At 43.6% G+C, this 25,355-nt stretch overlaps 1 long non-coding RNA gene across 1 annotated transcript in view; it reads right to left on the bottom strand.

Annotated features, from left to right (window-relative positions):
• Positions 1-1,488, bottom strand: part of LOC309639370 — a 62,626-nt gene extending 61,138 nt beyond the window's left edge. Inside the window, exons 1-2 of the long non-coding RNA XR_014251625.1 lie at positions 1,440-1,488; positions 789-869 (exon numbers count right to left, since the gene is read on the bottom strand). This is a non-coding gene — a long non-coding RNA (uncharacterized lncRNA). The remainder of the gene's footprint in view (positions 1-788; positions 870-1,439) is intronic.
• Positions 1,489-25,355: the final 23,867 nt, after the last annotated feature.

Genomic DNA, 25,355 nt, shown 5'->3' on the forward strand with positions numbered 1-25,355 from the left:
AAGTCATGGATTCTGCTAATAATATCAGACTACCAAAGCTCCAGGTTAAGGGTCCCCACCCTAGAATCATTCCTCATGTGTTCAGAAGGTCAATTCCCCTGATTTCTCTGTAAAATATGTCTGTTCCCACACCCCTCTCCACTTCTCCAGTTACCAAGCCACTCAACTACCAAGTCTTAGCTGCTGCTAAAGCAACAACCACAGGCCCCAAATGGCATCACTTATGCTAAAGCCCAGAACACCAAACCTAGACTTAATACTTGACTTACTTGCAGTTTCCAACTTCCCCAGAAATGCAATCTTAGCCAACCAGTTTGGAATTTTCTGACTGGCACCAAGGAGGTCATCTGTCATGTGGGCCCTCTCCATAGCCTGACCCCCAGAGGAAGAAGCAGTCTGCACGATAAAACTGCCATTGCCTTCCCCTAAAAGATGTTCTGACCTAAAAGTAATATTTTCTTTCTTTTTTTTTTATTAACTTTTGTTGGAGTACGGTTGCTTTACAATGTTGTGTTAGCCTCCACTGCATAACAAAATGAATCAGCCACACATACAGATCTCCCCTCCCTTCTGGACTTCCCACCCATCTAGGTTACCACAGTGCGGTAGGTAGAGTTCCCTGAAAAAGTAATCTTTTCTTTCCCTAATGACTCCCTTGCCCCACGCTGCTTCTTCTTAAAAACCTTCCATTTTGTGTAATTGCTAGGAGCACACTTCTAGTTGCTAGATGGGATGCTGCTCAATTCGACTTTCAAATTGGTTGAATTTTGTTTTTTACCACTGCTCACCCACTGAGGGTCCTTGTCCTGGAAGGAGGATGAGTTCTCTGCAGAGCAGGATTTGGTCTCCCGTGCAGCTGTGCTCAGGGTCTAGAATTCAAACAAAGCCCATGATACAGAATTCAAAATTTAAGGTTTGGTATGTAGAAAAGTACCCCATTTTGTAATCACACACACACACACACAAAAAACATACTTTTCTAGTTATGTGTTTGCTTACATTTATATGATTATAACAGTAAACATGTTATTCCTTTTGTTGTTTGAAAAAAGAATTCAATCAATTGTTCTAACAGTGAAGGAAATGCAGAAATACTCTGACGAAATAGGTTGCAGATAAAGTTCAAGACCTCACATCTAGGGAATGGAGGAGGAGGCCCCCTAAGCTCTAAAGCTCTCACTTATACCATTGCTTCCAAAAGACACTGTCAATTTCACCTCCCGACTCTGTTTTTAAAGTTAGTACCTAAGTCTTTCCTCATTTCCTCCTGGTCTTCATTGTCTTCTCATGGCACTACTATTTTAATGTCCCCAGTTTCAGGGTAAGGGATGCCTAGGAAGGTGCCTTTCTCACGGGCCAGTGAGGGACAGAGCAGGTTGTAAAGCTAGGGGGCCCCAGGATAGCGCCCACCCCGTGCCCCACGCTTCTGCCAGCCTTACCCGGAGAGGGGCTCCAGCCTGAGACGCAGCCTGAGCAAAGTGAGGAAGGAGGCTGGAGGACTGACCCTATCTTTTGCTGGCTCCTCCCTCCCCTTGCAGAGTTTGCAAATTCCTAGGCCCAGTCCCTTTTCAATCTGCACCCCTTCGCTGCTTCTCCGAACATCTCACGCAGGCCTGAAGCCACTGCTGACTTCCAATCCAGTAACCTCCTGAGCTCCACCTCCAGCTCCGATTCTTGGGTGCCTCCGGCTGAGCTTGTCCAACGCTTACCCCACCGCCACAACTCCAGGCTCTCGAGGCAATAAAGGCACCACTTATTGCCCTGTTATTCAGACATAACCCCAGGCGTCAACCTTGATTTCTCTCCTTCCTTCAATCCCCAAATTTAATCATTCCCAAACCCCTGTGTTTGTCCACTTCTTTCTCTCTCCGTGGCTCTGTAACCATGCTAGACTCTGTGCAGCCTTCCAGAACAGAACCCTCCCAACGTGTCCTCTGCTTTAGTTCCTCTCTGAAGTACCTAGATAACAGTATTTGATGCACTTTTCCCGAGCTGTTTTACAGATGCTAAACCCCCACCAAATGGAAGAAGTTAAAGTCCTGATGACCATGAACACATAGCCCCCTGGTACCTGAGGACTGATAAAGTGACACTGTCCTGTACCTCACCACCAACCAATCAGAGAATTGTGCACAAGCTGATCATATACCCTGTGACTCCACTCCCTCACCTGCATTTAAAAATGCTTTCCTAAAAAAAAAAAAAAAGCTTTCCTGAAAGCCATTGGGAGTTCGGGTGTTTTGAGCACTAGCTGCCCTGGACTCCTTGCTTGGCACCCTGCATTTTCCTTCACCACAACCCGGTGTCAGTGGATTGGCTTTACTGCATTCAGGCGAGTTGACCCAAGTTTGATCGGTAACAGATCCCAATGTTTGTCACAGGGCCCAGCAGTAAGGGCAGGCATGCATCATGGCTTGGAGATAGATGAAACATCGCCAAAATTCAATTCACCAGTCACTCGATTTATTGCACGCAGTTAGCACGCAAGACACGTTAGTCAAAGTAGGGAAAATAGAAAAGGGGGTAAGGACCTCTCCAGTGAAAAGCCTGGGCAGGAGACATCTCAGCAGGAGCAGTGGTCTCCAGTCCACAGTGGGTCTCCAGACAAGTGGGAGTGGGAAGTGGCCCTCTGCTGAGAGAGGGCCTCTGGCAGCGTCCCTCTGCAACAGCTCTCAGCAGGTAGAGTCAGGTCCTCAGTGAGGCGTCTCATTTTAAGGAATAACATTTACCCCAGGGGAGGGGGCCTTGACTCATCAGTTGCTTCTTCTGTTCCAGTGACTTATGTCACCCATCAAACTTCTCTTCGTTTATCCCTCTAAGACATCCTCAGTCCTCCAGCAGACTTTTCAAGACAACAAATATGGAAGTTCACACTGGGACCACTGGGACTCCATTTTGAACAATTTTACATGTCTTAGCTTAAATCCTTCAAGTGTCACAGAAGATGAGTAGGAATCCTAACACAAAAGAAATCATATTATAACGTCATTTATAACTAATATTTGAGAACATTTATAATATTAATTGTACTTAGTCTAAGAAGTTCAATTTACATTTTGTTTTACATCTCAATAAGAAAGACAGTCAAATTAACCATGGTCAAAATTATAAGGCCAAAAACTTATAACTGCTTAGTGTTCATATATCTACATTCAGTTTTTGTTGTAAATTTCCTCAGCTGTAGGAAAGAACATATGGTTCACTCCATTGATAGGAATTAGATCTTAATGCTGAGATGGCTTCTTCTTGGTATTTCTTCTGTGATTGTATGAATGGAGTTGAGTGGCGAGGTACTCATCATGTTAATTTAAAAAAGAGCATACAGCCAATTATTATAGTTATAAAGAGGTAGACAGGTAATGCATCTGCCCAGTATTTTTGAGGCCGAAAGGTTAAGCCTAAGAAGTTTAGCTGGCATTCAGGAATAAAAGCCTACATGAGCTATAGTATGATGTCAAATTGGAGGGTTAAAAAAAGAACAGAGCATTTATGAATTGCTCTTCCCAGCGACAGCCATGGTGAAGTTTCTACCATTTTCCCCGTGGCTTTGCATATTCTCAGTGTTGTGTCTGTGCAAGAGGGTGAGAGAGGAAAAACCCAAGGGAAAGACCATGGAGCCACAGACCCCCACCCACATGCTGTGGCTCCCGCATAGTTTTAAGAGACTTGGTTTCCAGGGTCTCAGCTTCCATATGTATCTAAAGCTGATCTCCTTGAGAAGGTGACTGAGGTATGACCTTCCCCTCTCTCTTTCTCAATCTTTCTTTTCTCTCTTTGCAAAATGATTACTAGATTCATTATGGCGGCATTTCTGCCTGGCATAAAAATCTGGTTGAGGGTACCAGCTTCTAAGTAGGAATCCCTAAGAAGCCCAACCTGGAGGCTTCCATGAGAGATATTGAAAGAAGAGGTACTTCATCTCATCCAGGCAACAAGCCTCTCCATCCAACCATTGATCCATCCATCCGTCCATCCACTCATCCATCCATTCCTTTCATCTATCCACCCACCCTTCCCTCCCTCCCTCCCTCCGACACACCCTGTCTCTACTGGACTGAGAATCAGAAGTGAGATACATGTCCCCAGGATGTACGTTAACACCATTATTTGAACTGAAATGTGAACTCCAACTTTTCCTGATACAAAGTATGATTTGTCTCATGGGACTGGCTTTGCCAGTTAGGTTATAAGGAGAACACTTTCCATAAACTGGAAGAACTAAATCTGTTTTTGCCAAAAAATACACTTAAGGTATGTTCAGAATACAAAAACACTAGAAAATATAACCTTTGAAACTATCAATATTTAAATTTATGATTGAAAACTTGTAGGTGTCAACCTAAAAATGTGTTTTGTGAAGAATATGAGCAAAAAGTCCTGGAAAACCATTGCCCCTTAGTCCCCTACCTGGTCCAGAATGATCCTAGGGAATCACTTTGGAAGTAGAGGATGAGCTTCCCAGGGGGTTTGAGCAAACAGGCTGAGCCTGGCACTGGGCTTCTTGTCTGGCACCGGTTCATCTTTGAGTATGACCAGCTCTTCAGCCTTGTCTGGACTGTCAGAAATGAAGATTTTGTCTGGTTCCAGCTTGATTATCAAGTTGACACCCCTGCCACCTGCCAGGACACCCTAGACCCAAAAAGGAGAGTCATTTCTGGACTTGCAGCACCAGAATGTTGAAGAAACCCAGCTTGGAGCCAGAGCTAAGACTTATTCTTCCTGGGATGCCCTTCCTCACCCTAATTCTACTCACTTTGCTAGGTTAATCAACTCATTTGTCAAACATTTAGTGTGTACATACTGTGTGCCGAGCACTGTTTTTTTCTAAGTTCTGCTTTGATGACTCTCTGCTTCTCTAAGAGGAAGCCTTGCTTGATGCTCTAGCCTGAATTAGGAACTCTTCTGAGTCCCAGAGTCCTGGGACTTCTGCTATTAAGGCACTCATCCCTCCAGATTCAGGCTGTTGTGCTGAGACCTCCACTTCACCAGCTGTGTGACCTAGAGTAAGTTAGCAAACTCCTCTGTGCTTGCATTTCTAAAATTTATAAAGTGGGCAAAATAGTATCTACCTCATGGTGTTGGGAGAACTTGAGATAATTCAGTAGAAGTGCCTTTCACGATGCTTAGGATTCAGTAATACATGCATATTGCAACAAGTTTGTGAAATACGTGAAAGTGTAAAGAATCAAAGAGACCTCCAACATTTGATGCACAATCTTTCAGATTTTTTCTAGGATTTATGTACTTACATAAAATATGAACCTCTTACAGCAGTGAACTTTCATTCTTTAGGGATTCTGATGAGATTTGAGTTAAAAATAAAAACAATTGGGGAAGAGTCATATATTATTCAAGCTTTCCAGCCGTGAAGATGAAATCTCATCAGGCAAGTTTCTTAACCTCTTTGTACCTCCATTTCCTGCAACACGAGAAATACTGTGCTACCTACCTCATAGATTGTTGATTAAATGAAGTAAAATATGCAAAAATGCTTAGAATAGTGCTATGGTAAGAGTCCTATAAATGTTTGCTCTTAATATTGTTATTATCATTTGTTTAAACTTTTGGCAGTTTTTTTTTTTTTCTCAAATAGTTCTTGCCCATTTTCTTTTTCCTTTTTTTTTTTCTTCCTTTGGTTAATATTATTACTGGGTAATAATTATTTTCACCACCATTGTGAATGATATTTTCCCCCCAGTCTATGGCTGATATGGAGGAAAGCAGTAGCTGATAGCCTGTGGCTAGTAGCTCATAGTCTAGCATCGCCTGGGAAAGACAGATCTTGTAAACAGATTAATTTTAACACAACGTGTTATCGAAAAGGTAAAGGCAAGCATGGGTTCTAGGAATGACAGAGAAGGCTGTCAGTCACACTTGCAGGGAAGGTCTGGGCAAGGTTTCTTGGAAGCTGTCATAGGGAGCTGGGTCTTGAAAGACAAGGCGTTTTGCACCTGTAGTTGGTGCTCCCATCACTACTTCAATGGAGGTGCCAAGGTGGTGGGTTCTCCCGCTGATGCCAGGACTCAAAGTGGAGGCAAGAGAAGAGGCTGGGGAGTCTGTTGCATCCATCTCTACCTGCCCTGGAATTAGAGACCCTCTCCCTTTGCTTTTCACTCCTGTTGTCCCTAAATTCCACAGAGACCCACCCTAACTTAACCCACCCTGACTTTGCAGCCAAGACAAAACAAGGGGTTGGGTAGAGCTTTCCTTTGGGGTGTAGTACTGTTCTAGCCCAGAGGACATATCCTAACCTACTCATCCTTCTCTAGAGGAGAGTGGATTCTATGAAGAAAGGATGCCTAATCCCATCCCATAGTAAAGATTCTAGTTTCTCATTTCAGGGTGAGGACGCTCTCCTGGATTTACTTAATGAGATCGAGCAATTTCTTTTGAACAAGATTTCATTCTGATGACGTAGATCAGGTAAATGGAAAACCTGCGCCATCTTCTGGCCACGTAGCTTTCTTGAGACATTGTTCTTGTAAAAACATTTTTATTGAAGTATAGTTGACGTACAATATTCTGTAAGTTACAGGTGTACAGTATAGTGATTCACAATTTTAAAGGTTATACTCCATTTATAATTCTTTAATATTAAACACAGGTTTTTCTCCTCTTCCCTAGTTACTAAATCTGAAGTTTTGCCAACTTTAGCATGTATTCAATGAAGACTCACCTGAGCAGTTAGGTGAGAACGCAGATTCTGATACCTAAGTGTGCACCTGCCTGCACCAGGATCCTGATGTAAACTGTTCATGGCCCACACTCTTGAGAAACAGTAAAAATAATGGGATGAATGCCAAAATATAAAATGGATAATGGGTTTTTAAAAATTATTATTTTATGATTTAAAAAGAAACCACTTTTTGGGAATTCCCGGGAAATGCAGTGGCTAGGATTCAGCGCTTTCACTGCTGTGGGCCTGGGACTGGTCCCTGGTTGGGGAACTAAGATCTCGCAAGCTACAAAGCATGGCCAAAAAAAAAAAAGAGAAAAGAAACCACATTTCCGTTAAAGTGTAAAAGTTTGGAAAGTACAGAAATATTAGAGATGAAAATTAAAATCACATATAATCCCATGTAAAGCACCATTTTATAATCTAATTTTTGTGCCTTTCAATTTTGTGTCTCCAACATATTTTCTTCGAAAATATGGTTTGAACTAGCTGCATCATTTTCAACTAGGTGGCTCTGTGCCATGTCATGTTTAACTGTTCCCACATGGGTTATGGAAGACCTTTAGGCTGTTTTCACTATGATAAATCATAGTATGGTATTGGTATGACCATCCATTTACATTAATCTTTGTGTACAACTTTGATTATTTCTTTCGGGTGTACTAGGAATGACTGTGGTACAGATTGATTCTTGATAATATTGCCGGCTCATCGTTTCCTGACTTAATATGGTAGGTAGAATGTCCAAAGCATGGATTGCAGAGGTGAAAGGAGTCAATTCCTCTACAAACATGATGGCCTCTAAGTAGAATCATAAAGCCTATCCTTCCAAATGGTTTCCGGATTTTGCAACCCAAGAGATATTTCCTCTCCAGGTATACGTTCTACTTCTGTTCTTTGTTTTCCATTTTCCTTTTCCCCAAGCTAAAGAAAATCTTCAATTTCAATGATTTGTTATTCATTATTAGCCTAATTTTAATGAAGAGATACAATAATAGGAGAGTGTGGTGAGAAAAAGAAATAATATACATTTTTCATAATTGAATGTTATGTAACATACCAAGTTAAGTTCAATGTTATTGAGTGCTGACTTGACCAGGCACTGTGTTAGACCTCATGAGTGTGAAGTAAGCAACGATCTAATTCATGACCTAGAGAGTGACATAGGTATGAAAATAATTACAAAAAGGAGTGATGCATGCACTAATAAAGCAATGCACAAGATACAGTTATAGTAATAATAGTTAATTTTACTATGTGCCAAACACTGCTGTTTTTATATCTATGTCAATTCATTTAATCATCCTATGTTATTTTAGCCTATAAAGTAGGTATTATTCTTATCATCATCTTCCCTACTTCACAGATGGGGATACTAAGACAGAGTAACTTGCCCAAAGTTCGAAGAGCCAGGATTTGAATCTAGGTGATCCTGCTCCAAAGTCCATGCACGTAACCGCTAAACAATAATGTCTCTCTGTAATAGCAAGGAGGGAAGGATTATAACTCTGGAGGATCAAGAACAATTTAAAAAATTAATACTTTCAACTAATGTTAATTGAGCAACTACTACATGGCAAGCAATGTGCAAAGAGCTGGATGGACATACAATGCTGAAAAAGATAGTCATGGTCCCTGTCTTCTTGAAGCTTGTGCCAATATAAAGAAAAACACACAACATAAGAGTTGCGAGGTTCAGTTTTATTCTGGGACCTTACTGAAGACTATAGTCTGAGAAGAGTTCCTCAAAAAGCTCTGAGGAACTGCTCCAAAGAGGAAGGGGAAGAGGCCAGTATAAATATGATTTTGGCTGGGGAACATGTGCAGTCAACCATATGTCTCAGCAAAAGGTTACTGCCAGTCATGAGGGACAGTATCTTAGTTAATGATTTTAGTGCTTTTGTATGTTTGGGAAGATGCAAACGTTCATAAAAATTTTATAAAAATATTAAAATATATATATCTAATTTTCTAAGGGTTTATTTCCAAAGCACAGAGTGCCACATCCTGTTATTCGTCCTGAATTCCTCTCAGGGTGCACTGTTGGTCAGTGACTGCAGTGGCTAATGATTTGATGATCCTTGTAGAACTGGAGAGTGGGCAACATTCTTTGTTCTACACTTGCAATCTAGAGAGGCAGCCATAGAGTAAACAAACAAAAACACAAATGAATACACAATTGCCTACGTGCCATGAAGGCAAAGAACCAAGTAATAATATAAAAATACTAACACCAGGATGAGGAGGGGGTACTCGGTTATGGCGGTGTCATGAATGACCTCTCTGAGGAAACACGAAGTCTGGGGTTGAAGGAAAAGGAGGAGTTAGACACAAAAGTGGGAAGAACTTGAGTTCACGTCCTGGGGTCAGGAGCTTGGGGCAAGAGGAACTGAAACAGTGTTGCAACAGCAAGGGAAATACTAGTGAGAACAGATCATTCTAGGCCATGTTAAAAGAAACTGAATTTACCCTAAAGTGAAACAAGAGTTTGAAGCAGGGGAGGGGAGGAGGTTATAAGGTGCTATTAACATTTCAAAAATGTTATTCAACTTTATGGAGTATGAATTGAAGGTTGAGAGACTGAAAACTGGAAGAGCAGTTAGAAGTAGTTCCAGGCACAAAATGATGGTGGCCTGGACCAGGCTGGTGGCTCTGGAGACGGAGCATTCCTGGACTGCAGGAGGAATGTGGAAGCTAGAATGGGCAGGGCCCGTTCTGCACTGACAGATCTGTCTACTGGAAAGTTTGTTCCTAAACTTCTACAATCCCAGGTGCCCACATGTGCATGGCTTTACCTACACATTTGTTCTTTCTTTAAAACCTATTATGCAAACAAAAAAAATCCCTCTTATATAAAAAGGAAAGACATCAAAGTTGGGTGAGCCTCACATTGACAGCTCTAAAGCTTGAGTTCTCAATTGTCTCAGATACCAATTTGCTTGTTGCCCCGTGGGTGAGTCATGGAACCTCTCCGGGCCCCAGTTTCATCATCTCCAGAAAAGGAAATCATCATACAACCTGCCTCCTGGGGGTGTTGAGCAAGGAACAGTTGATGGAAGTTTTGGAATCCAATTTATAATCCATAAAGACTGTCTACCGAAATGGCACAGCAAACTTCAGTACAACGTTGTAATTTACAAGAGAGGCTCAGAGTCCTAGAGCTGGATATCGATGTGGGACGGTGTTGCTCAGAGAGAATGGAGCAAATAATGATCTAAAATGCTTTCAGTGGGTCTATTTTGATCTCAAAGCACATTTAAAGAGCAGAACCCCACATTAATAAATGTTCTAGCCGGGTGCTTCTCAAACTTTGATGTGCATATAGATCACCTGGAGAGCTTGTTAGAACGCAGTCAGTCTGCGAGGACAGGGGGCTGGAGAGTCTACATTTCTAACCAGTTCCCAGGGGATGTTGACACTGCAGGGCCACACCACACGTGCAGTAGCAAGACTCTGGCCTATCCTGACCGTTTATATATTAAAATGCTGCCTCTCGATATTCTGTCTCAGTGTTTCCTTGCATTTCTCTGCTCTCAGCTCTTGGGAATTTGCAATATGGGTCTTATTTTCTATTGTGTTTCTGCAGAGAGCAGTAAGGGGGTCCGTGTCCTGTGTTGCCAATTTAGGGTCTATCTCTGCATCTCATATTGGGGTGGCAACTTTTATTTGGTCATATTTCTTATAAGTATCTCATTCGAATCCAGCTATAAAAAAACTGCTTATTGACCAGAGAGGGCAAACTGGTTTTCGTAGAGTTTAAAGACATTGAGTCATTACCAGAAAGATTTCTCCACCCTTTCTGAGATTTTAAATAAGTTTCTTTTCATGTTGAGTTTGGAACGTGAATACATGATCTCATCACTTAACCATTCCATTCCATTGGAATGTCTGAGCCCAGAGCATGGTGAGATGAACAAGCACAGCCTGCCTCCCTGTCATTGTCACTGCTCTAGAATTCATTCCACAAATATCTGCTGAAACCGGCCCGGTGCCTGACACTGTTCCCAGCACTGGCTTTTGGAAAGCAGCTGTGGTCCCCTCTAGAAAACCAGTGTCTAAGGTTACCATGATCCCAATCCCAGGCTTTCCAGGACTTTAAGCCAAGTTTCCACTGATTAATACATTTATCAAGTGTCTGACAGCACAGCTGCCAAGGAACATAAATCAGGCTCACTGGAGACAGGAATTAAGCTCAGGCCTGGGGAGAGACCCACAGGTATTTTAGCTTCCTTCACTGCCTGCATGGGAGCTTGCAATTGGCTTTAGGAAGACAAGACACACTTGCTAACAGTAAAGAATAAGACCAGATAACACAGTTCATTCCACAGATATTTCTGGAGTCCCCACTGTGTGCAGGTGCTGGGCTTGAATTAGAAACATCACAGTGACGCAGTTCAGACAGCCACTTCATCTACTTGGGGAAACAGAATGGTGAGAAGGAAGCCTAGAACACTACAGGCGTACCAACAAAGTGCACCAGAGCTGGTCTTAGGAAGTCAAGGGAGGCTACTAGAGAAAGACGGGTCTAATTGAAAATGTAAAGGGACTTCCCTGGTGGCCCAGTGGTTAAGAATCCGCCTGCCAGTACAAGGGACATGGTTCGATCCCTTGTCCGGGAAGATACCACATGCCGCGGAACAACTAAGCCCATGCGCCACAGCTAATGAGCCTGTGGTCTACAGCCCACAAGCCACAACTACTGAAGCCTAGGCACCTAGAGCCCATGCTCCACAACAAGAGAAGCCACTGCAATGAGAAGCACGTGCACCGCAAGGAGGAGTGACCTCCGCTCGCCGCAACTAGAGAAAGCCCGCACGCAGCAACGAAGACCCAACGCAGGCAAAAATAAATAAATAAAATAAATAAATTTATAAACAAAAAAAAGAAAATGTAAAGATTAGTGGATGTTAGCCAGAAAAGGAAGAAGACTGAGAGGTGAGGCGAAAACAGAGTGTGTCAGGCAGAGAGACCAGTGTTGCAAAGGCTGGAAGACTTGAGAGCCGGCATTTGGGGACCTTCATTCAATTAGATAGAACTGGCATGTAGAGTTTGAGAGAGATGCTGAGATAAAAGAGTGGGTTTGGAAGAGATGAGACTGAAAGTATATGGGGACCAGATCATAAAGGGCCCTAAAGCTGTGATGAGTCTTTGTTCTAAAGGCAATGAAAAGTTATTGAGTTGTGATTGAAAAATTCATTCAACTAACTTTCATTTAACACAGATTTGTAAGGGACTTACTCCCTTCCAAGTACTGTGTTTGGGGATGGGGACATGCTGGTAGTCAAGTTAGGCACAGAACACACAGTTTAGCTGGGAAGGAAGACAAACAATTCCTTTTGGCCCAGAATGATGCATGTTGCAACTGGGAAAGTACAAGGTGTGATGGGAACACGTAGGTGGGACCCTCAGCCTAGTCCGAGGGTAGGGAGGGGGTCAAGGAAGGCTTCCCAAGGAATGTTTAAGCTATCTGAACGGTGACTAGGCATTAGCCAGGCAAAGAGGAGCTGAGGAAGCATGCATAAAGCCTCAAGACAAGGGAGAACTCTGACTTGGGACATTAGAAGAACTCCAGTCTTTCTGGAGTAGAAAAACTGAAGGATGGCAAGATGAGACCAGAGAGAAAGCCACTGTAACAAGACTTGAAGGAAATAGGAACATAGTAAGCGATGCTCAGATTTACATTTCAGAAAGAACACTAGAGTTTTGGGGGGCATGAGTGACATTTATTCAACAAACATCTGTGGACTATCTATTCTGGGTCCGAGGCTCCAGAGTTCATGGTTTGGTGGAGGAGACAGACGTAGGCTGACAGCAGCTATGCGATAGGATGAATAATGGAAGTCTGAGTCATGCTGCAGAGACTGACTCGGCCAGAGGGAGTCAGGGAAGCCTCCAGAGGAGGTGGCTTTTGAGCTAAGCCAGCGGGATGCATAGGAGTTTTCCCAGGCATTCTAGATAGAACAGCAGGTGTAAAGATGTGTAGTGTGAAAGAGCACGGCCTGCTCTTTCAGAGTCATTTCACGATGACTTTGGTTTAGGATGCACAGGGGAATGACTGGAGAGGATATTTGAGAAGAAGGTCGGTAGACACATCTCACTTGTTGACATGTATGTTGACATTAGGGATTTGAACTTGAGGGGGAATCACAGAGTCCTTGGAGAATCTGAAGCTCTCTTTGGAAAAATGCACATATGTGCCAAATATGCATGTAATCTCAGGGATTCAGAAATCTGCAGTTAAAATCTCACTGCTCTGGGCAGTGGGGAGCCACTGAAGAATTTCTAAACTGTGGAGCCATATGATCAGATTTGCACTTTAAAATGATCACAGGGGGAGGGTGGAAAGAGACTGGAGGCAAAAAGATCTGCTAAAAGTTCTCATAATACACGAGGTATAAAGCTGTAAGGGCCATTCGTCCTGGTGTCAGTAGGGATAAAGAATAGGGCCCTATGGGGAAGGCATCAGGAGTGGGCATGGGCCAGGATGTGATGACAAACTGGATGGTGGAGAAGGGTCTAAAATGACTGACAGGCAAATGGTGGTGTCACTGTCCCTAATATCTATTCTTCCCATCATCCTTAGTAATAGAATCCCCAACTTTTAGCTGGACACATCACTACCCAGAGTAGAGACTCCATCTCCCAGCCTCCCTTACAGCTTGATGTGGCCACGTAACTAAGTTCTGGCTACTGAGATGTGAGTGAAGCGATGTGTGCAAACTCTGACTCCTGCATTTAAAGAAGGAAAAAAGTGCATTTCTCCCTTCCCACTGGCTGGAATGTGGTAGCGATAAATCTTGATCCATGAAGATGAGGCCAGCTCTCTAGGGATCATAGAATTAGAAGTCAGAAAGAGCTTAGGCCCCCCAACACTGTAAAGTCATCAAATCTGCCCCTGACTGTTTATTCCCCATTTGATATGTGAGCAAGAAATAATTCTCTAACTTGTTTACACCACTGCACATATGGGATCTCTGTTGCAGGAGGAGCTGGACAAACGCACTCAGCATCCCATGACAGTCTCAAGGGTCTAAAGCTGAGGTTATAAGGGCTGGGAGAAAATATTTGCAAATGATGTGACCCACAAGGGCTTAATTTCCAAAATATACAAACAGCACATACAACTCAAGAACAAAAAAAACAAAACTCCCAATTGAAAAATGAGCAGAAGTCCTAAAGACGCATTTCTCCAAAGAAGACATACAGATGGCCAATAGGCACATGAATAAATGCTTATCATCACTAATTATTAGAAAGATGCAAATCAAAACTACAGTGAGGTACCACCTCACACTGGTCAGAATGGCCATCATTAAAAGTCTACAAATAACAAATGCTGGGCAGGGTGTGGAGATAACGGAACCCTCCTACACTGTGGCTGGGAATATAAACTGGTGCAGTCACTATGGAGAACAGTATGGAGGTTCCTCAAAAAACTAAAAATAGGACTTCCCTGGTGGCGCAGTGGTTGAGAATCTGCCTGCTAATGCAGGGGACACGGGTTCGAGCCCTGGTCTGGGAAGATCCCACATGCCGCGGAGCAACTGGGCCCGTGAGCCACAACTGCTGAGCCTTCGCGTCTGGAGCCTGTGCTCCGCAACAGGAGAGGCCGCGATGGTGAGGGGCCCGCGCACCGTGATGAGGAGTGGCCCCCGCTTGCCACAGCTGGAGGAGGCCCTCGCACAGAAACGAAGACCCAACACAGCCAAAAATAAATAAATAAGTAAAAAAAAAAACAAAACAAAAAAAACTAAAAATAGAGTTGCCATATGATCTAGCAATCCCACTCCTGGGCATATAGCCAGACAAAACTATAATTCAAAATGATGCATGCACCCCTATGTTCATAGCAGCTCTATTTACAATAACCAAGACATGGAACCAAACTAAATGTACATCAACACATGAATGGCTAAAGAAAATGTGATATATTTATATATACACACACACACACACAATGGAGTACTACTCAGCCATAAAAATGAATGAAATAATGCCATATGCAGCAACATGGATGTACCTAGAAATTATCATATTAAGCAAAGTAAGTCAGAAAGAGGAAGACAAATACTATATGATATCACTCATATGTAGAATCTAAAATATGACACAAATGAAACTATCTAAGAAACAGAAACAGACTCACACCCATAGAGAACAGATTTGTTGTTGCCAAGGGGGAGGGGGTGGGGGAGGGAAGGATTGGGGGTTTGGGATTAGCAGGTGCAAACTATTATATATAGGATGGATAAAAAACAAGGTTCTACTGTATAGCACAGGGAACTATAGACCTGGAGCAGGATGGGAGCAAAGCCCAGGCCCTGTCTGTGCTCTGCCTGCCCACAGAGAGGATGCACGAAGGTCTGCTTTCCACCCCCCTGCTGGCTCAGCAGGACAGGCCTGGCCATGCCTCATTAGGGGACTGAGCTTCTGATCACCAACTCCAGTGTGTGGGGTTTTCCCCTCATCCAAGCCATTCTTGCATACCAGCTGGGCGTCCTACCTTTCAACTTAATTCTGACATTATGTACCTGGAAACAGCATCAGATTCCACAAGTTAAGGGCTCAGTCCCACAAGACTGCCCTGCACTTCAGTTGCCAATCACAAGCTCAGGTTGTCACCTGTGCTTTTGATGGACAGGCTATAGATTAGAAGTTCCCATGACCTCCTCCTTTGGTCCAATTAATTTGCTAGAGCAGCTCCAGAACTCAGAGAAATATTTACTTACTAGATCATGGGTTTATCATAAAAGGATATAACTCAGGAACAGCCAGATGGAAGAGACTTGTAGCGTAAGGTGTGGGAAAAGGGGGCGGAGCTTCCTCATCCTCTCGGAGCATGCAGCTCTCTGCATTTCCACGTGTTCACCAACAGGAAAGCTCTCTGAACCCTGGTCCTTGGGTCTTTATCGAGGCTTCACTACACAGCCATGACTGATTAAATCATTGGTCACTGGTGATTGATCTCAATCTCCAGCCCCTGTCGCCTCCTCGGAGGTCAGAGGAGTGAGACTGAAAGTTCCAACCCTTTAATCCCGTTGTTGGTTCTTCTGGAAATCAGTCCCCAACCTGAGGTGCTGTCCCAGGTCAGTCATCCACATAACAAAAGACACCTTTATGGCTCTCATCGCTTAGGAGATTCCAAGGGTTTTAGGAGCTCTGTGCCAGAAACAGGACAAAATTCAAATATATCTTTCTTATTATTAATCACAATATCACAGGGACACTGCAGGGGGCACTGCGGCTCTGCCTGTGACCAGAGTGAACCTGTGATTCTGGGCTCAGGTGTGAGATACTCGCTGTGTACATTTAAGCCACGTCCTTCTTTCCAGCTGTGATCAGTAATAAAGTTGACATCTCTGGTGTCTCATCTCCCAGTGGTTTCCCAGCTTTGGAAATGAGAAAAGTAACAGTATTTATTGTCCCTGAACTCCTCCCCCAAGTCCCCCACACTCCCTGGTCAGCACATTGATCTTGTGGATGAGGCCCAGCCTGGTCTTACTGGTGAAGTGGGGTGGAAAAGAGGGGTTGGGGGCTACAGGCAGATGAAGGAATCTTGACTGAAGGGGGCACTGCCAGACCCAAAGTCTGTCTGAGCCTGCAGTGATACTAGTCGCTTCTGTTGAACAACTCCAGGGGGTGCCATCTCACTGTATTCTAGTGAACATCACCTTCTGCAGTTGTGTCCAGGAACTGCCATTCACAGATGGCACAATGGTGTCCCCGGTAAAGTTGGAACAGGGTGCCCTGGATCAGGGTGAGGTAGGACAGGACCTCACTGGGGGGGAATTTGGGGCATCCAGGTCTCATGGTTCAGAGGTCTGGTCAGGCAGGCAGGTGGACGGACATGCAAGTAAATAAGACCGTACCAAGGGGCAAGGTGTGCACACCAGGAGCCCATACAGGAATCAGGAGGAGGGAGTCAGTGGTCCAAGGAGGGGCCCAGCCAGGGAGGAAGGAAGGTGACAATTCAGGATGGCACAATTATAAAGCCACCCGAGTGCCACCCCAATCGACACGACCTAGGCTTAAAAGCACTCCCAGCCCAGCAGGGAGCAGATATGGGACCTAAGGGATCAGCTCAGCCAGGGCCTCTCTGCCATCTCCTGGTGGCCCCAGGCACTTCTTGGCCTGTGGCAGCATAACTGCAATTGCTGCCTCCACCTTCATGTGGCCGTCTTCTCCCTATGTGTGTCTTCACATCATCTTCCTTCTTGTATAAGGATGCCAGTCATACTGGATTAGGGCCCCCCTAAGTACTTTATTTTAACTGGATTACCTCTGTAAAGACTCTATTTCCAAATAAGATCACATTCTCAAATACTAGGGGTTAGGACTTCAATATATCTTTTGGGGGGGCGGGAGGGGGACACGATTCAACACATATCACGTGCTTTTGTTCCTCTCTTCTTAAGATGCTCTTCCCTCTAGCTCTCACCCTTCCTCACAGCTAATGCCTACCTTTTCTTTAAGTTGCAACTCATTGTAACCTCCTCTGGGAAGCCTTCTGTGACCTCCGCCCTCAGCACCACTACAGATACCCACACAGCTGGAGGGATGATGTGCAGCCCTCGTACGCTCCGCGTCAGTGTCACTCAACCTGTGGCTAGAAACATTACAGTAATTTGACATTTTGCCATCAGTGGGCTTCTACTGTGTTTGTTTTTAATTTCATTGTCCTACTTATTCATTTTTATGGATGCTGTGGGTTGAATGGTGGTCCTCAAAGAGATGTCCTTCTCCTATTCTCTTGGAACCTGTGAATCTGACCTTATTTGGAAAAAGAGTCTCTGCAGATGTGATTAAATTAGGATGACAAGGGACTTCCCTGGTGGTCCAGCGGTCAAGAATCCACTTCCAACACAGGGGACGCAGGTTCGATTCCTGGTCGGGGAAATAAGATCCCACATGCTGCGGGGCAAATAAGCCCACGAGCCACAACTACTGAGCTCCCTCTAACCCATATCCCCTTTGTCTGAAGTCTGAATGGATTCCAGAACTTGGGGAAGGTTGAGATGACAGATAAGATTTCATTGAATGCTGCCTTTCCCCCAAATAGCACCAGGACAACCTGTTGTTAAAACAAGACTGAGTTCATTCTTTTCTCAGTAAGACAGAGTCTTAGTAGTGTCTTGCAAAGGGGAAGGCAAAATTGGGAGACCTACAAGGTTTTGGAGTCTGGTTTCAGAAGCTCTTTCAATGAGGGGCTTGATTAGGATTGGGTAAGGATCATGAATTGTGAGTTTGAGATTGATGGCCACTAAAGGAAGCAGCAAGGGTTCAAAGAATCTTGGGGAGTAAATTGTCAGTCGATGTTTTCTGTTGAAGAGTTGAACAATTGAATGATCATTTCAATAGTTTTTTGGAAACTTCCAGGAATAAACAATAGTTACTTCAACTTTCATCTTCTGGGCAAGATTTTCGTGAAATAGTCAACTTACAGTGATGCAGAGAGCGGAATAGGAAAGTCATGTGAATGTACACATTCAATGTGTGGGTGGAGATGGTTTAAGTTCTCACAAGTCAGGCAGCCCAACTGAGGGAGGAGAACTCAGGGGATGCTCAGACCTGGTGGGCACAGACACCTATCAATTGCTTATCAGGATGCTAAAAATTAATCTTGCAACGAGAAACTCCCGTCCCTCATAACCGCATAACACAATAATGTCATTTGAATGCACGCTCACTGTTCTCTTGGCATTGACTTTTCGTCATTGACCCCAGGGGAAGCCCTTTGGTCTTTCTCCTCCACCTGCCCTCTCCTTCTGGCCCTGGCATAGCCTTGACTCAATCATGAGGTTAGACTAGGTGCCGAAAATCTGGTTAGGCTTCCCCATTTCTCCCAGAGCCCACCATGGCCAGTGTGAGCACTTGCTGGTAGGCCAGTCACATATGACTGCATGGGTGGCTTTTTCCACACCCCTCTGGAAGCAGGAGACCTGCCCAGCAGCTTCCAAAGTGATTATCCTGCTGCAGACAGCAGGCAAAACGAGCAGGCCTAGTGGGAGGGAATGCTGATGCGTGTCGGAAAGGTCAAGCAACGCTGGCGAGCACACAGTCTCTGGTTGGGAAAGACAGGCACGCTGGCCCCAGACAGGAAGACCTGATCTAATTTCTAAGCAGGAAGAACATAGCTCCCTGTGACGGAACAGCAGGCCTGATTTGCCTAGAAATGTATTGGGAGTGGGAGGTGAGGGATAATAACTAACATTTATTGAGGGCCTGCAAGGCATTCTTTACACATCATTTCATGGGACAGCTCAGCATATCCTCAATCTTAGTAAATTGAATAATATTTTCAGTACTCTAAGAGAGACCTCTCTTTAAAAGAAATTTGTAGCAAATCTTCTCTAAAATGAAGGCTACATCCCCTGTTTTTGTTTTTCCTCTGGTTGACTTCTCTTTGACAAAAACTGTTATCTGAAAAAAGGCACCAGTTAGTATTTTTCGCTGAATACATGCTACCCAGATAGATAAGGTTAAATTTTACCTCCTGGTCCCAACAACAGAAACCACAATTGTCTAATATTTTGTTTGTTAATTGTGAATAACATGAAAAGATCTGAAAGGTGAAGAGCCCATTCTCTCCAGAACCTACGTCCCATCAGCGCTTCCATTCTACTCTGTAACACTCACTAGTTTAGTATTAGCAATGAGGGCGCCCTCTAGAACAAGGAGTCTTCACCGAGGTTCTCCCCTCCTCCACCTGCTGGCAGCTTCGCCCTCGAGATTCCCTGTAGCTCAGCGTGGCTCTGCCCCTTGGCTTCTATGTCTGTTCTCCCTGGTTCTCCTCTCCAGATCCCCATGCCGGGCTCCTCTCTTTAACTCCCTTTATATAAAGATTCATCCGCGACTCTTCCTCTCTTCCCCCCCTCCCTTAGAACACTCAGAATTTCTATGATTACTTTCATGCCAACCACTTCCATCCTGCATGTCTGCCCTGACCCCCTCGAGCTCCATTCATCCCACTTGACTTGAGTTCAGATCGTGCAGGTGCGTCTGGTGTCCTGCCCTGTTCACTGTGTCTGACACCCTGGTCCTGGCATCTGCCAGAACCCCTTCTGAGCTCATGGCATTCTACCCTAAAATAGCCCATCAAGGGCTCCCCAGAGCCTATAGAAGTTCTCTAAACTTTAGCCTTGTATTCAAGATTCAAGATTCAATGTGGTCTGTCTTCCAAACATCTACCCTATCTGTCATACTCTCCAGCTAGACAACACCTCTATTCTTTCCCTACCTCTGAGAACTTCTTAAAGTGTTTCCTCAGCTATTACAACCTTTTCGTGACCAATTTCTGCATAGTCAGTCCTCACCCAGGGTTCTTATCTAGTCCTTTGGATTTAAGGCAGGGGTCCCAACCCCCGGGCCGTGGACCGGTACCGGTTCTCGGCCTGTTAGGAACTGGGCCGCACAGCAGGAGGTGAGCGGCGGCCAGTGAGCGAAGCTTCATCTGCTGCTCCCCATCGCTCCCCATCGTTCTCATTACTGTCTGAACCAGCCCCCTCCTGCCCCCCCGCCCCCCCCCCCCGCTAGCATTACCACCTAAACCACCTCCTCCCCCTCCACTGAAAACTTGTCTTCCTTGAAACCGGTCCCTGGTGACAGAAAGGTTGGGGACCGCTGGTTTAAGGTACCAAAATCTCTTGGAAAGTACAGAAATCCCAAAAGGCCATCTCCAGAGTGTGTAATATCCTGGAGGGTCAACAGATGGCACACATCCACTTCAGAGGAAAGCCCAGTTATATTAACTGCCATTACAGAAAAAAATACATGAGGGGAACTTCCCTGGCGGTCCAATGGTTAAGACTCCGTGCTCCCATTGCATGGGGCACGGTTCGATCCCTGGCCGGGTAACTAAGATCCCGCATGCCACACGGTGTGGCCAAAAATAAAAAATAAAAATAAAGAAAAAATACATGAGGACTCACCTATTTCAAGAAGTTAGAAAAGCAGTAAAATAAACCCAAAGAAAGTAGAATAAGGAGCCAGTAAGGTAAAATCAGAAATTAATGATTAAGAAAACAACAGGACTTCCCTCATGGCGCAGTGGTTAAGAATCTACCTGCCAATGCAGGGGACACAGGTTCGAGCCCTGGTCCGGGAAGATCCCACATGCCGCGGAGCCACTAAGCCCGTGTGTCACAACTACTGAGTCTGCGTGCCACAACTACTGAAGCCCGCACACCTAGAGCCCATGTTCCACAACAAGAGAAGCCACCGCAATGAGAAGTCCACGCACCGCAACGAAGAGCAGCCCCCGCTCGCCGCAACTAGAGAAAGCCCGCATGCAGCAACAAGGACACAATGCAGCCATAAATAAATAAATAAATTTATAAAAAAAAAAAGAAAACAACAACAAAAAATAGATCTGTAACTCTAAAAGCTGGATCCCTGCAAAATATGGGTGTCTCTGTAGCTAGCTTTAAAGAAGAAACAGAAAGAGGAAAAAGCACAAAACCACAAAATTATGATAGAGACTTGCCCCCATATACAGAGGAAATATAGATAGGTGTAAGACTATCATATACTATTATAATTAGTCTATTTGAAAACACAAATAAAATTGATGCTCCTCTATGAAAATACATATTACCAAAATTGGATTGGAAAGAGATGGAAAACCTAAAGAAGTTAATAACATAGAAGAAATTAAGAAAATTCTTCTCAGAAACTCTAGTCCCAGATCATTTCACATATGAATCTTTCAACTATTAAACAAACAGATGTTTCTGATGCTGTTTAAACTATTCAAGAGCACAGAGAAATATAGGTAATATCTTAATATATTTTAAAAAAATTAACAAATCATTAATCTACTAATCTAATGAAAACAAAGCTACAAAATAATTTTACTTGTGAATAGAAATGAAAAAGAAAAAATTGTCTAAAAATATATAGCTCCACCTATAAATCATATATATCAAATCAAACCAGAAATACATTAAAAGAGTAATACACCAATTCCAAGTGAGGTTCATCTCAAAAATCAAGAAATTAAGCATGGCTGCATATTAGGAAATTTAATAATATAAATTAATTTTAAATAAGTCAAAAGAGAAAAACCATAGGATTGCCTTCATAAATGTTGAAAATGCAGGTAATGAAATTCCTACACCCATTTCTTATAAACCTCTTAATAAAATGAAAATGTAGGGGTATTCCCTTATCTTAAGGAAAACATTTCTCAAAACCAAAGCCAGGATGTGTTTAATATTAAAACACTAGAAGCATTTCTAATAAACTCAGATACAAGAGGGGGCCTGATAGTACCATCATTACTGGATATTGTTTTAGAAGTTCCTGACAGTGCAATTAGACAAGGTTGGGATTTCAGTGTGTAATTAATAAAAAAGAGGTTGCAAAACTGTCATTATTTAGAGATCATATGATTGTACATCTAAAAAGAAAAAAAAAAGAGAAACAGCGTAAACCTGCTAGAAAAATAAGAGGTGAGTAAAGACATTATTTACAAATTTAATATTAAAAGGCAATATTTTACTAAAAATAACTTCTATTAAAATTTTAGGTCAATTGGGCGATTGAGGTTGACATGTATACACTGATGTGTATAAAACTGATGACTGATTAAAAAAAAAAATTTTTAGGTCAAGATGGTAGATTGGGCACATTCTAAAACACTCCCTTCTATGCCTAAAACCTAGAAATGCTAGACAGAATATATTTAAAATATTTGAATATTAAAATAAGATACATGTCTCAAAGGCAAGAAAAGGGGATTCCCTAGGTGTCGGGATATATACAGCAGTAGCTGAGGGTGTATAGCCCTCAAAAGGACCAGGGACAGAGAGACAGGCTGTAGGAGCTGGGGTTAAAATGCCCACAGGCCTGGCATTTAATGAGGACTTGGAGCTGGAGCCAGGACCAAGCTGCCCATCCACAAACAGGAATCTGAATGTCCTTCCACTCACCCAAGTTCTCAGCAAGAAAAGAGAGTTAGTCTTCCCAGACTGGAATCATGAAATTGGAAACTTGGGTCTGCGCCATATACATGTGGGACCCGCATTCTCAAAGTAGCAAAATCCAAGCCAATCCACTAACAAAAAAAAAAAAAAAATTATCTAGAGTCAGGCGATCCAGAATAGGACCTGAGCAGAGGCAACAAAATGGAGTTGCCCCAGATGGAGACCCCCACAAGCCAAGTCACAGTAGTAGAAATCTCTTGGGCAAGAAATATACATGTGAGGAAGCCCAATGCCATTTAAGTACAATCTACACACTCCTGAAGAAGTAAAGGTACTAGAACAATCTAAAAGAGAAATTAAAATAAGTACACTTGAGATGTGTGGATAAAGAAAGAATAGCACCATTAAGCATAAATAGGAGGTGACACTCTACTAGCATGACTCAAGCCAGTAAGGCTTCCAGCCTTAGTCACTTGCTCTGCCAGAATCTGTTCTCTCCGACAATCTTCTAGACGAGATCCCCGTAGGACCACCTTCACGGCCCCAACTCCCCCTACCCATTTGATGCGATTTCCCCCTTGGGATACTTGGATGTCAATGTGCCATCATCCACTCCAACAGCATTTCCTAAATATGAATTTCTAATAGAAAGGTTGTAGAAGGGCCTCAATCCATTTCTACCTAGAAGATCCTTGTTTCCTTAAGCCACCCTGCCCCCTCGATCCAGAGCTCAGCAGACGAAGGGAGAGCTGGAAGGGGCAGCGACCTTAATGCAAACACAGAAAAAGTTCTATTACACCCTTCCCTCAAGGCTTCCCAGGGCCTTTTCCATGGTGAATTGCTTCCGGATTTGTCTGCTGTTGTTTTAAAATTCCAACTCAACAGCCATCCTTTACATTTTGTTTATAAATTCAAACCCAATTCAATATGCAGAATAATTTGCATATATGAGCTTATTTAATTTGGGTACACATTTCTGCATACCAGGAACTGGGAAGACAAACATTTTAATTTTCTAGAAAAATATACAATAGTAAACCTAGTGCCTAAAACCTAAGAGTCTGCCTTGCAAAATCAAGAAGAGTGGCCTGGTATTATCCACTGCCTTGGGGGAGCCACAGTTCTGCTCCCAGCATTGGCACAAGGATCCAGCCATACAAGCTGGGCTCAGACCCATTGTGCCCAAGCACTTTCTGATCCCTGGGAACCCATGGCCAGGCAAAGCCTGCCTCACTCTAATTTTATTGAATTGGGGCCTTTCTGCTAGAAAATTGTCTCATTGCTTTTATTCAAGCCCAAGATGTCCAGCACCCCCGATGTCATGTGTGTGCTGCTGGGTCAGCTTGACCTTTCCAGCATTCATTAGCGTTCACCCCAGCCAGGCCTGCTGGTTTCCCTGACAAGCAGCAGGTTTGGAAAAGGTTACCAGTGTCCTTGCCTACAACTGCCTCATCAGGCACACAAAGAGTACACAGATTCTGCTGTGACACTTTACTTTGAGCTAATCTAATTTTAGTTTCTTGCTCTGGCTCCGTGAGATGGAATTAAGGCTAAGCCATCAGGTGGGGAGAGGGGCAAAGACACAGAAGCTGTGAGGGGACTACACAGTCTCACGGGTCAGGGACAAAGTCATTGCTCAAGAAAACTGAGCACTCCCCAGGACTTCCCTGGTGGTCCAAGGGTTAAGACTCTGTGTTTCCAATGCAGGGGACACAGGTTCGGTCCCTGGTCTGGGGAAGTAAGATCCAGCAGCAAAAAACAAACAAACCAAAAAAAAAAACCAGTGACATTTCAAGGGACTTCCTAGTCAGTCCAGTGGTTAAGACTTCGCCTTCCAATGCAGGGGGTGTGGGTTCGATCCCTGGTCAGGGAGCTAAAATCCCACATGCCTCTTGGCCAAAAAAAAACACAAAAACATAATACAGACACAATATTGTACCAAATTCAATAAAAACTTAAAATATTGTCCATATCCCCCCAAAATTTTTTTTAAATTTGAACACTCCCTAAAACACTTAGGACATTTTGATTTTGTTCTTTTTTTCTGGTGGAATTTAGAGACATCAGGTTGGAAGTGTGGTGAGAGTACAGACTTTCCATTTTCAGAATCTGCATTTTTAAGTGCTTGTCTAGGAAATTGATAGCTTGTCACTACCAAACCGCACTTGGCTAGAAGGCTTTTGGTTGGGCCAACTGACTCTCACCTGCCTTCTCAGCAACTTGCCAGGTTGGGGCCAATCCTGACCTCAGGCAGCATTAAGAAGCTCCAGCCAAGTACCCTGCTGTCTAAAAGGGACCGTCAATCTTTCACGGCTTGCCAATGTGGCCCTTCCATTACTGATGCCAGGGAAGGGGGAAATTTCCCCTTCCACTCTTCTTGAGTTGTTATAGCTGGGCGATTAATAAAATTGACACAAGACAGATTCACAGGAGAAAAAGAAACAAATTTTATTTCATGCACATGGAAGTCTCACAGAAAAGGGACCTAAGAAGTGGCCGAAGCAGGAAGCTTTCATACTTTTCAGACAGAGAAACAATAAATTTGTGAGGAATCAACGGGACAAAGAAACAGGCTTTGGGTGCTTAATTAGTGAAGAATCTGAACAGAGTTTGGGCTTGGGATAGTAAATTAAAAGAGGTAACAAGGTGTGTTTATACAGGCTTCTCAGCTACGAATTCCCTATCTCTGATGATAAGGGTGTCCTCTTACCTCCAGATGCAGGGAGTGCACCTTTCCCATGGGACGTTTATCTCTT

This window comes from Balaenoptera physalus (assembly GCF_965194825.1).
Source record: "Balaenoptera physalus genome assembly, chromosome: 1".
Lineage (NCBI taxonomy): Eukaryota > Metazoa > Chordata > Mammalia > Artiodactyla > Balaenopteridae > Balaenoptera > Balaenoptera physalus.